The 12,123-nt window shown below is 43.9% G+C and overlaps 1 long non-coding RNA gene across 1 annotated transcript; it reads left to right on the forward strand.

Annotated features, from left to right (window-relative positions):
- Positions 1–849: 849 nt before the first annotated feature.
- On the forward strand, positions 850–2,855 carry LOC142830545 (uncharacterized). Its single transcript, XR_012905861.1, has 4 exons — positions 850–986; positions 1,518–1,571; positions 2,451–2,518; positions 2,721–2,855. It is a non-coding gene; the product is annotated as an uncharacterized LOC142830545 (long non-coding RNA).
- Positions 2,856–12,123: the final 9,268 nt, after the last annotated feature.

A 12,123-nucleotide genomic window follows, 5' to 3' on the forward strand; every position in this document is an offset into this window, starting at 1 on the left:
TTAACACCATATGAAGATGTGCTCCAGAAGTTGTAGGATGAATGAGAAAAACAGTGACTAGTCTAGCAGCACCTTGAAGACTAACAAAACATGTCAAGTTTTCCCTGTATAGGGAGAAAAGGATGAGGAAATGCATATTACAACAGGAAGTAAAACACCATTTTTTAATCTGCCTTAGAGATGAAGAACTTTTATACAGAAGTGTATGGCTTTGCATAAATCTGCATCAACAAAAGACGATTCTTTATTTAGACGTGTGAATTACATGCAGTTTCATTAACAATCGCCATGGCCAGAATTTTGATGGAGGAGAGACTATAAATGGCAAATAGTCTCTAGACTGAAGGATACCAATTAGATTTTGCTCTTTTGTTTTATTTCCCCTCCTGTCCCACAAATACCCAAGAGACTAAAACAGGTTGAGCTCTTCAAAGCTGTTCATGAAAGCAGAGCAACTACTTTTACAGTATTGTCTATTCTGCCCCTCATGAAGGATTTAATCATCTCTTATATCAATGGCCCAAACTAAACAGAAAAAATAAAGAGGAAATTGGCCAATAGTACTGAAAATACCAGAGCAAACGCACGTGACCTGACTTTCAGAAGTTACTACTGCTTTTGGATGCCTCAGTTTTTAGGTTCCCAACTTGAGAGAATACAAGTGTGTGTGCACAAGTGAATGTGACAGAGTGTGCGTGTGAGAGACTATGTTGGGAGACTGAGACAGCATGTGTGTTAGGGAGCATGTGAGAGTTTGTGTATGACAAGATTTCTGAGGGAGGGAGTTGTGATTGTGACTCATGAGTGACAGTGTATGTAGGTATGAGTGCGAGTCTGTGTGAGAGAGAGACAGTGAGCACACTGTCACTTTAAGTCTCCTTCTCCTCCCCCCAGCTTGGCTCTCCTCACCATGCTGACTCACATGGAAATTTTTCTCATCTTGTTCTGGCCCCAGCCTAGTCCCCACCGGAGACTGAGTGGCACAGGTAGGATGCAAGGGGGACTCTACTCCAGGCTGCAGTGGGCCAGGCCACAAGTGACCATCTGGCCAAACCATTCTGGGCTCCCTGGGGTTGGGGTGGCAGAGCAGAAGACTGGAGCCCTCAGCTGGCCAGCTGAGAAGCAAGTGAGGGAGGGGATGGGGAGAAGCCTGCTGGGCCAGCATGGGGGGGCCCAGAAGAGAGGATTCAGCTGCAGCCAGTGTGGAGAATAATGCTCCAAATTTTCAGGTGTCCTGTGCAGTGGCATATGCTGTGTATACCTAAGGATGGCCCTACTGAACAGGTGTCTTTGTTGTGTTTGACAGGCTAGGCCCATTCTGTCCCCATCCTGTTAAGCAACTCCTCTCGGCCAGATGTTCTCCTTCCTGGCTTGTTCTGAATGACACAGTAAACATCAGTGACCTGAAAAAACTATTATTTGTAAACATTTGTTATGATGAGGAAATATGTTTAAGGGTCCTCCTAGAAGCAGCTTTCATGTTTATATAACACACTTACTGCTTTATTTTATCAAAGGGTTTCTACTAAGGATTTCATGCATTCAACACATGAAATGTGTTTTCAGCAGAGGTAAGAGAAATAGGATGCAATAGAACAATAAATGTAAAACAGTAGGTAATCTTTTAGCAAGCATAACTTAAGGAATCGGAAGCCAAAATGTTACTATACAGATCTACCTACTTATTCCCCTTCCCTCCCCCCCGCCCCCACACACCTTCTGTTTTCATTTATTGTTTCAGTGGGAGTCATCTGAATATGAAAATGTATCGAGCAGTTTTATAAAATATCATTCCAACAATGGGAGTCTATCCTCTCACCTTTTTCTGTTCTAGAGTAGTTTGGAATTTTTACCACTGTCCATGCAGAAAAAATATTCCCCAAATAAAATCAGTCGGTGGGAGTTTTACAGAAATAAAGAAATAAGGTTTCCCAACTGAAATTTAAAAGGTACACAGGTCTTGAGTTGGACATGTGCATAGGAGTGATCGCTACTCTAGGTGAATATAATATCAAAACACTAGGGTTCGTGTACTGACTAGGGATGTGAAGGACTAGTTGACTATCTGATAAGCAAATGCTTATTGGACAGTCAACAGGCTAGTGGACTAGTCGCTCCCTGCCACTCCCCCCCTCCCCCACCTCCCCGCTGCTGCCTCTATCACAAAGAGGCAGCAAGAGGGGGAAGAGGAGAGGGTAATTCAAAGCAGCAGCACTGCTTGATGCCTGAGGCCAGGCTCCGGACTCCACGGGGCACTTTTGCCTTTGAAGTGTAGCAACAATCCTAGGGTTGTTGCTACACTTCACAGGCGAAAGTGCCCTATCGACTAATCGAATAGTCCGTTAGTCGATATTTAACATCCTTACTACTGAGAGACTAGTATTTAGATTTTTATCCAAGTAGCAAGGTTTTTTGGACAAAAATGGAACTTTGCTTTGTCTGAACATTAGGAAACGAAGCTGCCTCCAACAACTCTATTTTGGTCTGCCCTTTCCTTCCTTCAAAGGAGTAAAGCCAGGTTGGTTGATCTTCTGCTCAGTTTTCCTGCTTGTTGGAGCATTCCTTCTCCTACCCTACCTGACCGGCCCACATCTACATGCGCCCCCAGCAACCTCACTGAAAGCTGGGACTGCAAGGAGTGCAGCATCAGGCTCACAATTGCCAACTAATTAATTTGTAATGATGGTGATATAGTATACATTACACATTCTCATCAACAGCAGAGGTATGCTTAAAAGAAACCCTGAATGATGAAGCTGCTTTGCTGACTACACAGAGAGAGAATAAAGGATATGTTTAGTAGATAATGAAAGCTATATTATTAAAATAAAGCACCTAACATTTCCAGTGCAAGGACAGATGTTTTTCCACTACAAGAGTCTCCCAGTCTTTGTTTTTCAAATAGTCCTGTATCTGTTTATAATCCTTATATTTGTTATCCTCAAAGATAATAATCACATAGATACACAAGCATACTGAGTGAAATTCACATCTCTTCCAAGGGCCAGTCCAAAGTCTGTGCACCAGTTACATTGTCTTAAGTCCTAAACAAGCAGTAACTGATACATAGATCTTACGCCAGGCTCTTTAAAGAGAGGTGAATTTTGTTCAAAGGTGCATGTCCCCACTGTGTGCAAGAATTCAACGTAGTTCTAAGTCAGGGTGGGGAACCCTTTTTGGATCAGGGGCTGCAGACCCACCAACAAAATCGGTCGAGGGTCACACACAAGTGAGAAGCAAAAAAGAAAAACCCAACCCTCACTGACATGACCCCTTATTGAGAAGGAGAAAGAGACTCCCCACATTCCCTTTGCACAGCAAAGCTTAGGGGGGCCCAGGCTAGTTGATTTTGTGTGCTTCAGCCGTACAGTGAGATGGCGGGGAGGCTAGAGTGCCAGTGCAGGGTCCCCAGTGCTGGGGGAAGCCCCAACCCTTGGGGGCCAGATTCAGGCAAGCCGGGGGCCACATCTGGTCCCCAGGCCATAGATTCCTCGCCCTGTTCTAAGTAGTGCATCCCCAGTAGGGTGGCTACCGTCGACTTTGAGAGTGATGCATTGTGGGTAGCTATCCCACAGTTTCTGCTGCACCGTGGCATTCTGGGTTATGCTACTAGTGCACGCTGGGACCAAACTGCAGTGGGTGGTTCTGGGTACATGTTGTGAGCATCCCATAATGCACTTGTCTCCTCATTCCCCTCCTGCTTGAAAGCAACAACAGCTTTTTCATGCTCTTTTCCCCTGCTTGTTATCCATGCAGACACCATAGCAGGGTAAGCATGGAACCCATTGTGGAACTGATTCAGCAGCAAAATATTATGGCAATCATATTAACCATGGTGTATCTTATGCTGGAGTTATCCAGAGTGTATCCACAGTTTGCTGGAATGAAGAAGAATCTCGAGAGGCCATGAACATATTTTTCTGTGAAGTATCCGAGTTGAGTGACTGGCAGATGCCTCTGGCATTTGATCCTCTGGCATTCGATCCTCTGGACACAGCAGAAAGCCGGTTCAGGTGCCATGAGACAGCTTTGAGAGATGCACAGTGATGCAGCTATGGGACAATCAGCAGGGGCTGCAAACCTTTCACATGCAAAACGCCACTTTCATGGAAGTTTGCAAATTGTTTTTCCCTTCCTTGAAGCGCAAGAATACTAGAATGCGACCCGCTCTGACAGTGGAAGAGACGTGAGTGGCAGTAGCCCTGTGGAAACTTGCAACACTTCACAGCTACCCCTAAAGGATTTAAATGCAGAGCTGCAGCAGGGGTTGCTGCCAGACCCGACACAAAGTGGGACTGAGCCAGAGTGCCTGCCCGCCAATTCTCAAGCTCCTTTAAATGCAGTGCCACTTATCAGTTAATCGTATAACTGACAACATTTTTGTCAGCTACACAATTACTGAACTGCATGCTTCTTAACATCCCTAGTTATTTTGGATGCCTCAATATTTAGGCCTCAACTTCAGCTATTTTAGGTGCTCAAAACTGTGATAATCAGGTCCCTTTAAACGGTCTCAAATTGGGCACCCAAATTCCCTAGGCATATTTGATAATCCTGGCCTACAATGTTCAGAATAAGAACAGCCAGACAGGATCAGACCAGACCAATGGTCCATATAGCCCATTTAAGCTCTTGAGGCCAGGAGTGGTTTGGAAACTGCTAATAGCACCAAAAGGGTAATATCACCATATTTATAATGTATATTGTAAATACAGTGCTACCATAAAGATTGCAGGATGCAGTCTACAGATACATCCCATGGAAATGTTGTTTCAGGAGTGGGTTGATATAGTGCAGAACAGATAAGCTACTGTCTTCTAAATTGGTATTGCCAAGTGATTCTGAACTTTTGACATGCTTTTCTATTGTTTATTGTATTATCCACTGCATGCTGCTTTTCTTCTAGAAAAAAAACATTGCCATTTTATTTGTTAAACATAGGATATTTTAGGATGGAGAGATATCTATACATATTAATATTTAAGTCAAGGAGATTTGAATGTGCACTGTATTAATATGCTGTGCAGGCAAAAATACAGTTAACTACTGAATATGAATAAACACCAAATCATGTCATAACAGATTTGCAGTTCAAATAAACAGCTCTTAAAAAGGAGGTGAAATTGGGATCTCTCTAGATAAGCACTGGTATTCTGCTAGCAGAAAGCCTTTTCCTCCAAAGTCAAATTATGCAAAAACCTAAGTCTGTAGTTACAAATATGAAGGGCTGTAATGTTGACAAAGTAATATGCTTTGGCCTAGTATATATGTATATAGGCACACTATAGATTTCCTCACATATATAGAAACCACAGATCCCTCATGTTTATGATTTCTGGGGCAGATGGAAGCTGTTTCAGTTACTGGGAAAAGGAAACTAATGCAAGGTTTGATGTGTTACAGCTCTTTGATAAGAGCTCTCATTTCTTCTCAGATGTGAGGAGAAAGAGAAAGTGGAGTGGTTTTAATATAGCATTTCTATGAAGTAGCAAAGCTTTTTTCCCCCTTTAGAAAATGCAGTATCTTCCTTTGCCATCTGATGGGGTTTCTCAATTTTAAGATTATTCTGACTTAGTTATTTTAACACTCTAGTTGATAGAAGTATATGTATTTCAGGGCAGTAGTTCTGCTGAGGTATCTTCATGTTTCATCACTGATCTCAGTGAATCCATGCCAATTGACACTAAGTATTGGATCCTTTATATAACACGAATGATAGGTAAGATGAGCCACAGTCACCTGGAGGACATACTTCAGGCTCCTGAAGAAATTTAGTTGACTGGTGTAGCCAGGCTTTTCAGAAAATCACCAAACAGCCAACCACAAACATGTCACAGGCAGGAGGAGCTTGAACTAAGCTCTTTCAGGTGTTCCTCAGCCTGGCTCCTCCATGGACTTTGTCAAACAGGATGGCTTTGAAATCTCTTTTCCAACTAGCATCTCAGTCATTTCTGACCTTCCCTTCCAAGAACAGTGGATCTGGCTACTCATTCCCGATATCTAGGATCTTGAAGAAAAACATGCAGGCAGGCTGAGGGTGTGGGGGACAGGAGCAAAGAGGACAACTGCCCTGGGGCTCCCAGTTGCCACCACTGATACTACAGCAGCAGTGACTGGAGCCCCTGACCCTTCAAATCGCCCCTGGAGCACTGTGGGGCACCCTCCGGGCAGTTCTGAGGGGTAGGGCTGCCTGGGGAGGCAGGGGCACCATGCAGCACATTCCAGGAAGCACTGAGAGCTGTGGGGGCAGTGCTGGGGGCCAGCTACTGCAGAATTTTCTTACTAAGGCTCTTCCCTTTCTGGGAGTGCAGTCACCCCTAACTACCTTGCCCTGGAGCCCAGCAAGGCTATCCCCTGCCAACATGCTAGCAGCATGCTGGGGCCAACCGGTGTTCACTGCAACTGGTTCATCCGACCCACCCTGGCAAACCCCGTGGTTGGGACACGCACCTATGGAATTCCCTTCTCAGGGAGGGAGAACTGAATCTTTTCCTTCCAACCCCTGCTTGGGAGTTTGCAGACTCCATCTCCATTTGTGTCTGTATCTGTATCTATTTGGTCAGTCCAAACAATCTACCTGCTATAGTAGTTCACCCCCCGTGCAGATAAGGGAGAATAACTGCTTAGATAGGAACTTTTATGTCCCATTTGCTGCATCTCAACCATGCTGAAGCTTTACAAGCTTCATTTTCATTTTAAAATGCTTGTCTGAGAACAGGCAATTACTTTTTAGACTTAAAATGGTTATTTTAATTGTGTTTTTATAGCCCCTGAAAGGCATTAGGTAGCATGAAGGACTAACTGGGAACAGACTTCCATTTTTAAAATGGCAGACAAATAGTATTTTAAAAATAGGAAATTCATTTAGTTTTCACATCACTAAAGTTGGGTAGATTTAGGTGCCTTCTAATTTATATTCAAAATCTTCAGTTCAGTACTAGCGATCAAAATTTCATAAATGAAAGAAACTGATCATTCTAGAAATGCATGTGCACATTAATACAGAAATTCAATAGCCCTATATTTGCTTGAATCAGCTGGCCTCTGCAAGCTAATAAGGGATTTTGAAGGCAACATGTTGCAATCACACTTGCAAATTTGGCCTTAGTTGCCAACCTGATGTTAATTAAGATGACCACTAGATAACACACTCCTGGAGAGCCTGAACACCACTGACAATAAAAACCTGAAGCCGAGCAATGAAATGGCACGAGTTAAACAGAGAACTGAAGTCAGCCTTAATGAAAGTAACCCCTTCCTGTTGTCCTGGCAGCTGAATTCTGATGCAGGTTCTAGCTGCTGAGTGAGCATAGGCAATGTGCACATAGCCATACACCTATGACTGAGGATACTTTCTGCTGTTAAACTTGCTCCTTACGTGAGCCACGAATATCAAAGTTTCTGTCAAACATAAAGCAAACCCTTGTTTCTATTTGTCTCTAATTGGAATTATAAAAGTGAAAAAGTACCTACTACAGCTTTTGCCTTGGGATTGAAGCCATACTTTCGCATAGATGCTAAAATAAGCTGGCCACTGTTATTACAGCTCTGCAGATATTCACTTTATATCTGCGGGTATCTGCATCTGCCCTGAAATTTGCAGATATCCACTTTATATCCATATCTGCTGATGTGGATATCTGCAGCTCAGTTTTGTGGTTGTGGATGCAGACACAGATACAAATATTGTATAGGCGTAGGGCTCTTATCACTGGGGATGTAAAATCCTGGTTAATTAGTTAACTAGTTAAATGTTGGGTTGACCTAACATTTAACTAACTAAAGTGGGATCCTAGGCTGGGAACCGCTCCAGCCTGGGTAGAGCAGCCCTCAGTCTGTGGGGTTTCCGCCCTCAGCCCCATGCTGAGGCTGGGACTGACTCTGCTGGCTCCCAGCCCCCACATGGGAACTGGGGCTGCCGCTGGATCCCTCTCCCAACCCTCACTGGAACAGCCGCCGCCTGAGGGGCGCCTGGGCTCCCTGCAGATGCCAGAACAACCCTTGTCCACTGCAGGCCCCCTGTGGGGCTGGAGGAGCCCCCTTCCCACGGAAGGCAAGTAGCTGCCCCAGCCCTCACTTGTTACCAGTTAACCAGAACTAGTAAGCATTACCCATTTAGGGTGATGCTTGGCAGTTAACTGGTTAATCGGTTAACCTTTCACATCCCTAGTTATTACTACAGAACTTTTAGAGGCCTCCGTTGAGATCAGAGCCCATAGCATACATACATATTATAAGAGGTAGGCCCTACCTGGAAGAATTTACAATCCAAATGTATGTGGCTTCTAGGCTGCACTGCCCTAGTGAGGGGGCTGTGGGTTTAGGACAGTGGCTGAAGTGCTATAAGTGCGGGCCTGGGTCGTGATTTAAAGAGCCCTAGAGACTTGACAGCAGGCACACTACCCCATGACAACCTTGTGCTGGTGTATGAGTTAGGGATGTCAATGTGTAGAGGACTACATGATTAACCAATAAGCTTGGCCTTATTGGTTAATCGTATCAAGTACATGCACTCCCCTGCTTTTGCTGTCTCTGTATCAGACGTGGCAAGAGTCAGGGAGGTGGAGCTGGTGCTCATGAGGAGTTGGCTTTTAAGCCAGCTCCCCAAAAGCACCAGATCCCATGGAGCTGCCTGCCTCCACCATCCTGCGCTGCTGCCTCCGATAAAGAGCTCGTTTGGAAAAAGGCTTCTTCCTCATAGAAAGAGGATCACCAATGCTAGAAAAACCCCTCTGTTCTTTCTATTTACTTTTGGAAGAGCGCAATTGCACTGTGGACATAACTCAGGTTGTCGGAAAAACAGCCGTTTTTCCAACAAAACTCTGTATTTTAGACATACCCTTAGAGACTAACAAAACAGGTGCTGCAAGACTATTTGTTGTTTAAGTTTTTCCAGTTACGGACTAACTTGGCTACCCCTCTGAAGCATGTCAGTATCAGAGGGCCACAGCCTGTGTTTCAGAGTAAAACAAACAATAGCTGTATTGAAGGTACAGTCCAGATGAAAATGTTGACTTTCTAGAACAAAAGAAACACCTGAATGAATAGAAATGGATTCTAGGCAGCTGTCAGTGCAGGAACTCCTATGGACCTCTGCTGCCAGGGAGTCAGGAGACCAAAAGGAAGGAAGGCAGGGGACTCTGGAACTAGCGTCTCCAAAAGACTCTTCAGGGGTCTGTGGGGCTGGCAGCTGAATTGCTTTCTTCCATTTCTGTGGGATGGCAACTGGAATAAACCATAGGAAACTTGCTGAAGGCCACCTCTCAGGGAGAGATTTTCTCCCTCAGAATCACACAGGAGAGCATCAGCTAACCTAATAATATCCATCTGCTTGCACACACACACGCACGCCAAGTTTATGGGCCAGATTCACTAATACAAAGGCTACTTTGTGCTGCTTTGGTGACAGAGTAGCCATGAACTGAATTTATGTGGTTACTTAGGCTGGTTTTAGGCTTCTTGGCCCAAATCAGCAGTGGTGATTCTCACCCCATATAAGTACACCTGATGACTACATTTATGAGCTTGGTATAAGTGATCTTGCTTAAGCACTGCAAGTTCTAAGCTGGCCTAAGCAAGAGCCTCTATCACTTAAGCTAAAGGACCAAAGACCCTATTCTCACAGTGATAGAAATGTAGCCGTGTTAGTCTGGTGTAGCTGAAACAAAATACAGGACTATGTAGCACTTTAAAGACTAACAAGATGGTTTATTAGATGATGAGCTTTCGTGGGCCAGACCCACTTCCTCAGATCAAATAGTGGAAGACACTATTTGATCTGATGAAGTGGGTCTGGCCCACGAAAGCTCATCATCTAATAAACCATCTTGTTAGTCCTATTCTCACAGGCATTTACGCACCGAAGGAGGCAGCTAAACATCTAGTGGAATTTTTAAATACACACCTAAGCAAGATAGGCTTGACTGATTTCAGTGGGAGTTTGGCACCTAACTTGCTTTATTCCACTAAATTCCATTAAGTGTTTACCAGAATTTTAGGCACTTAAATGCCCTTTTAAAAATCGGTCCTTAAATCTCCTGTTTAAGCAATAGCAGATTCACAAGCCACATATCGGAGCCAACCACTAGAGGGAGGCAAAGACCAATGATCACCTAGCAAGGTTTGCAGGCATTTCCTTGACAACCAGGTTGATCAAGGCACTGCAATCTGTACTTTTCTACTCAGTACCATGACTCCCCTAACATCCTTTTCTTGGATGAGGGTGATCTGCCTTTTCCTTGAGGCTCAATTTGCAGTTCTGACACCTGTTCCATTCTGTGTGGTCCTCTGCTCCACAGCACCATATGAAGTGGATGCTGACAGAGTTGTGAATCTGCAACTGCTTACACCGTACAGGACTGGAGTCAATTGGCAGCAGCAGAAGATAAAAGCTTGCATAAGTGAGCACACTGTTGCTGCACTCTTCTACACGTCATACACTGGGAAGGCAATGGAGCAATTAAGGAATCCATCTGGAAGATAATGAGATGATAGGCAACCACCAGCATGGATTTGTAAAGAGCAAATCATGTTAAAACAATCTGATAGCTTACTTGGATGGGATATCAAGCCTTGTGGATAAAGGAGAAGTGGTGGATGTGGTATACCTAGACTTTAGTAAGGCATTTGACACGTTCTCACATGATCTTCTTATCAAACTAGCGAAATGCAACCTACATGGGGTTACTATAAGGTGGGTGCATAACTGGCTGGATAACCAATCTCAGAGAGTAATTATTAACGGTTCACAATCATGCTGGAAGGGCATAACAAGTGGGGTTCTGCAGGAGTGTTTTGGGACCAGTTCTGTTCAATATCTTCATCAATGATTTAAGTGATAGCATAGAGAATGCAATTAAGTTTGCAGATGAAATCAAGCTGGGAGGGATGACCAGTGCTTTGGAGGATAGGGTCATAATTCAAAATGATCTGGACAAACTAGAGAAATGAACTGAGGTAAAGAGGATGAAGTTTAATAAGGAGAAATGCAAGGTATTCCACTTAGGAAGGAACAATCCATTTCACATACAGAGAATGGGAAGAATAGTGATAGAAACGTAGCCGAGTCAGTCTGGTGTAGCTGAAACAAAAAACAGGACTATGTAGCACTTTAAAGTCTAACAAGATGGTTTATTAGGTGATGAGCTTCCATGAGCCAGATTCACTTCCTCAGATCAAATGGGAAGAGATTGTCTAGGAAGGAGTACTACTGAAAGAGGATTTAGGGGTTATAGTGCACAAGTTAAATATGAATCAATACGATGCTGCTGCAAAAAAAACAAATATGATTCTGGGATGCATTAGTAGGAGTGTTGCGAGTAAGACACAAGAAGTCATTCGTCCGCTCTACTCTGTGCTGATTAGGCCTCAATTGGAGTATTGTGTCTAGTTCTGGGCACCGCATTTCAAGAAAGATGTGGAGAAATCGGAGAAGGTCCAGAGAAGAGCAACAAAAATTATTAAAGGTCTAGAAAACATGAGCTATGAGGGAAGACTGAAAGAATTGGGCTTGTTCGGTTTAGAAAAGAGAAGACTGAGAGGGGACATGATAGCGGTTTTCAAGTATCTAAAAGGGTGTTACATGAAGAAGGGAGAAAAATTGTTTTCTTTGGGTTCTGAGGATAGGATAAGAAGCAATGGGCTTAAATTGCAGCATGGGAGGTTTAGGCTGGATTAGGAAAAACTTCCTAACTATCAGGGTTGTTAAACCTGGAATAAATTGCTGGGGGGGGGGGGGGGGGGCTTGCGGATTCTCCATCACTGGAAATATTTAAGAACAGGTTAGACAGACACCTGTCAGGGATGATCTAGACAGTGCTTAGTCCTGCCATGAGGGCAGGGGACTGGACTTGATCTCTCGAGGTCCCTTGCAGTTCTAGGATTTTTTAAGTTGTTCTGGGGAAAGGGGGGAATGTCTGTTCTCTCATTTCATAGCATATATGAATTATTTCATCTTCCTGGTTTTCCCCCAGTGTCTCCCACCATATATAAAGTCAAGTCAACAAGAACCATGGATCTAATATACAGACTTCCACAGAAGAATTCAAGCCAACAGATCTCACAAGTGAGATATTCTGAAATACTTGGCAAGAAAGGGCCTTCTCTTGACAAACATAGGGTTTT

This window comes from Pelodiscus sinensis, chromosome 9 (assembly GCF_049634645.1).
Source record: "Pelodiscus sinensis isolate JC-2024 chromosome 9, ASM4963464v1, whole genome shotgun sequence".
In the NCBI taxonomy this organism is placed as follows: domain Eukaryota; kingdom Metazoa; phylum Chordata; order Testudines; family Trionychidae; genus Pelodiscus; species Pelodiscus sinensis.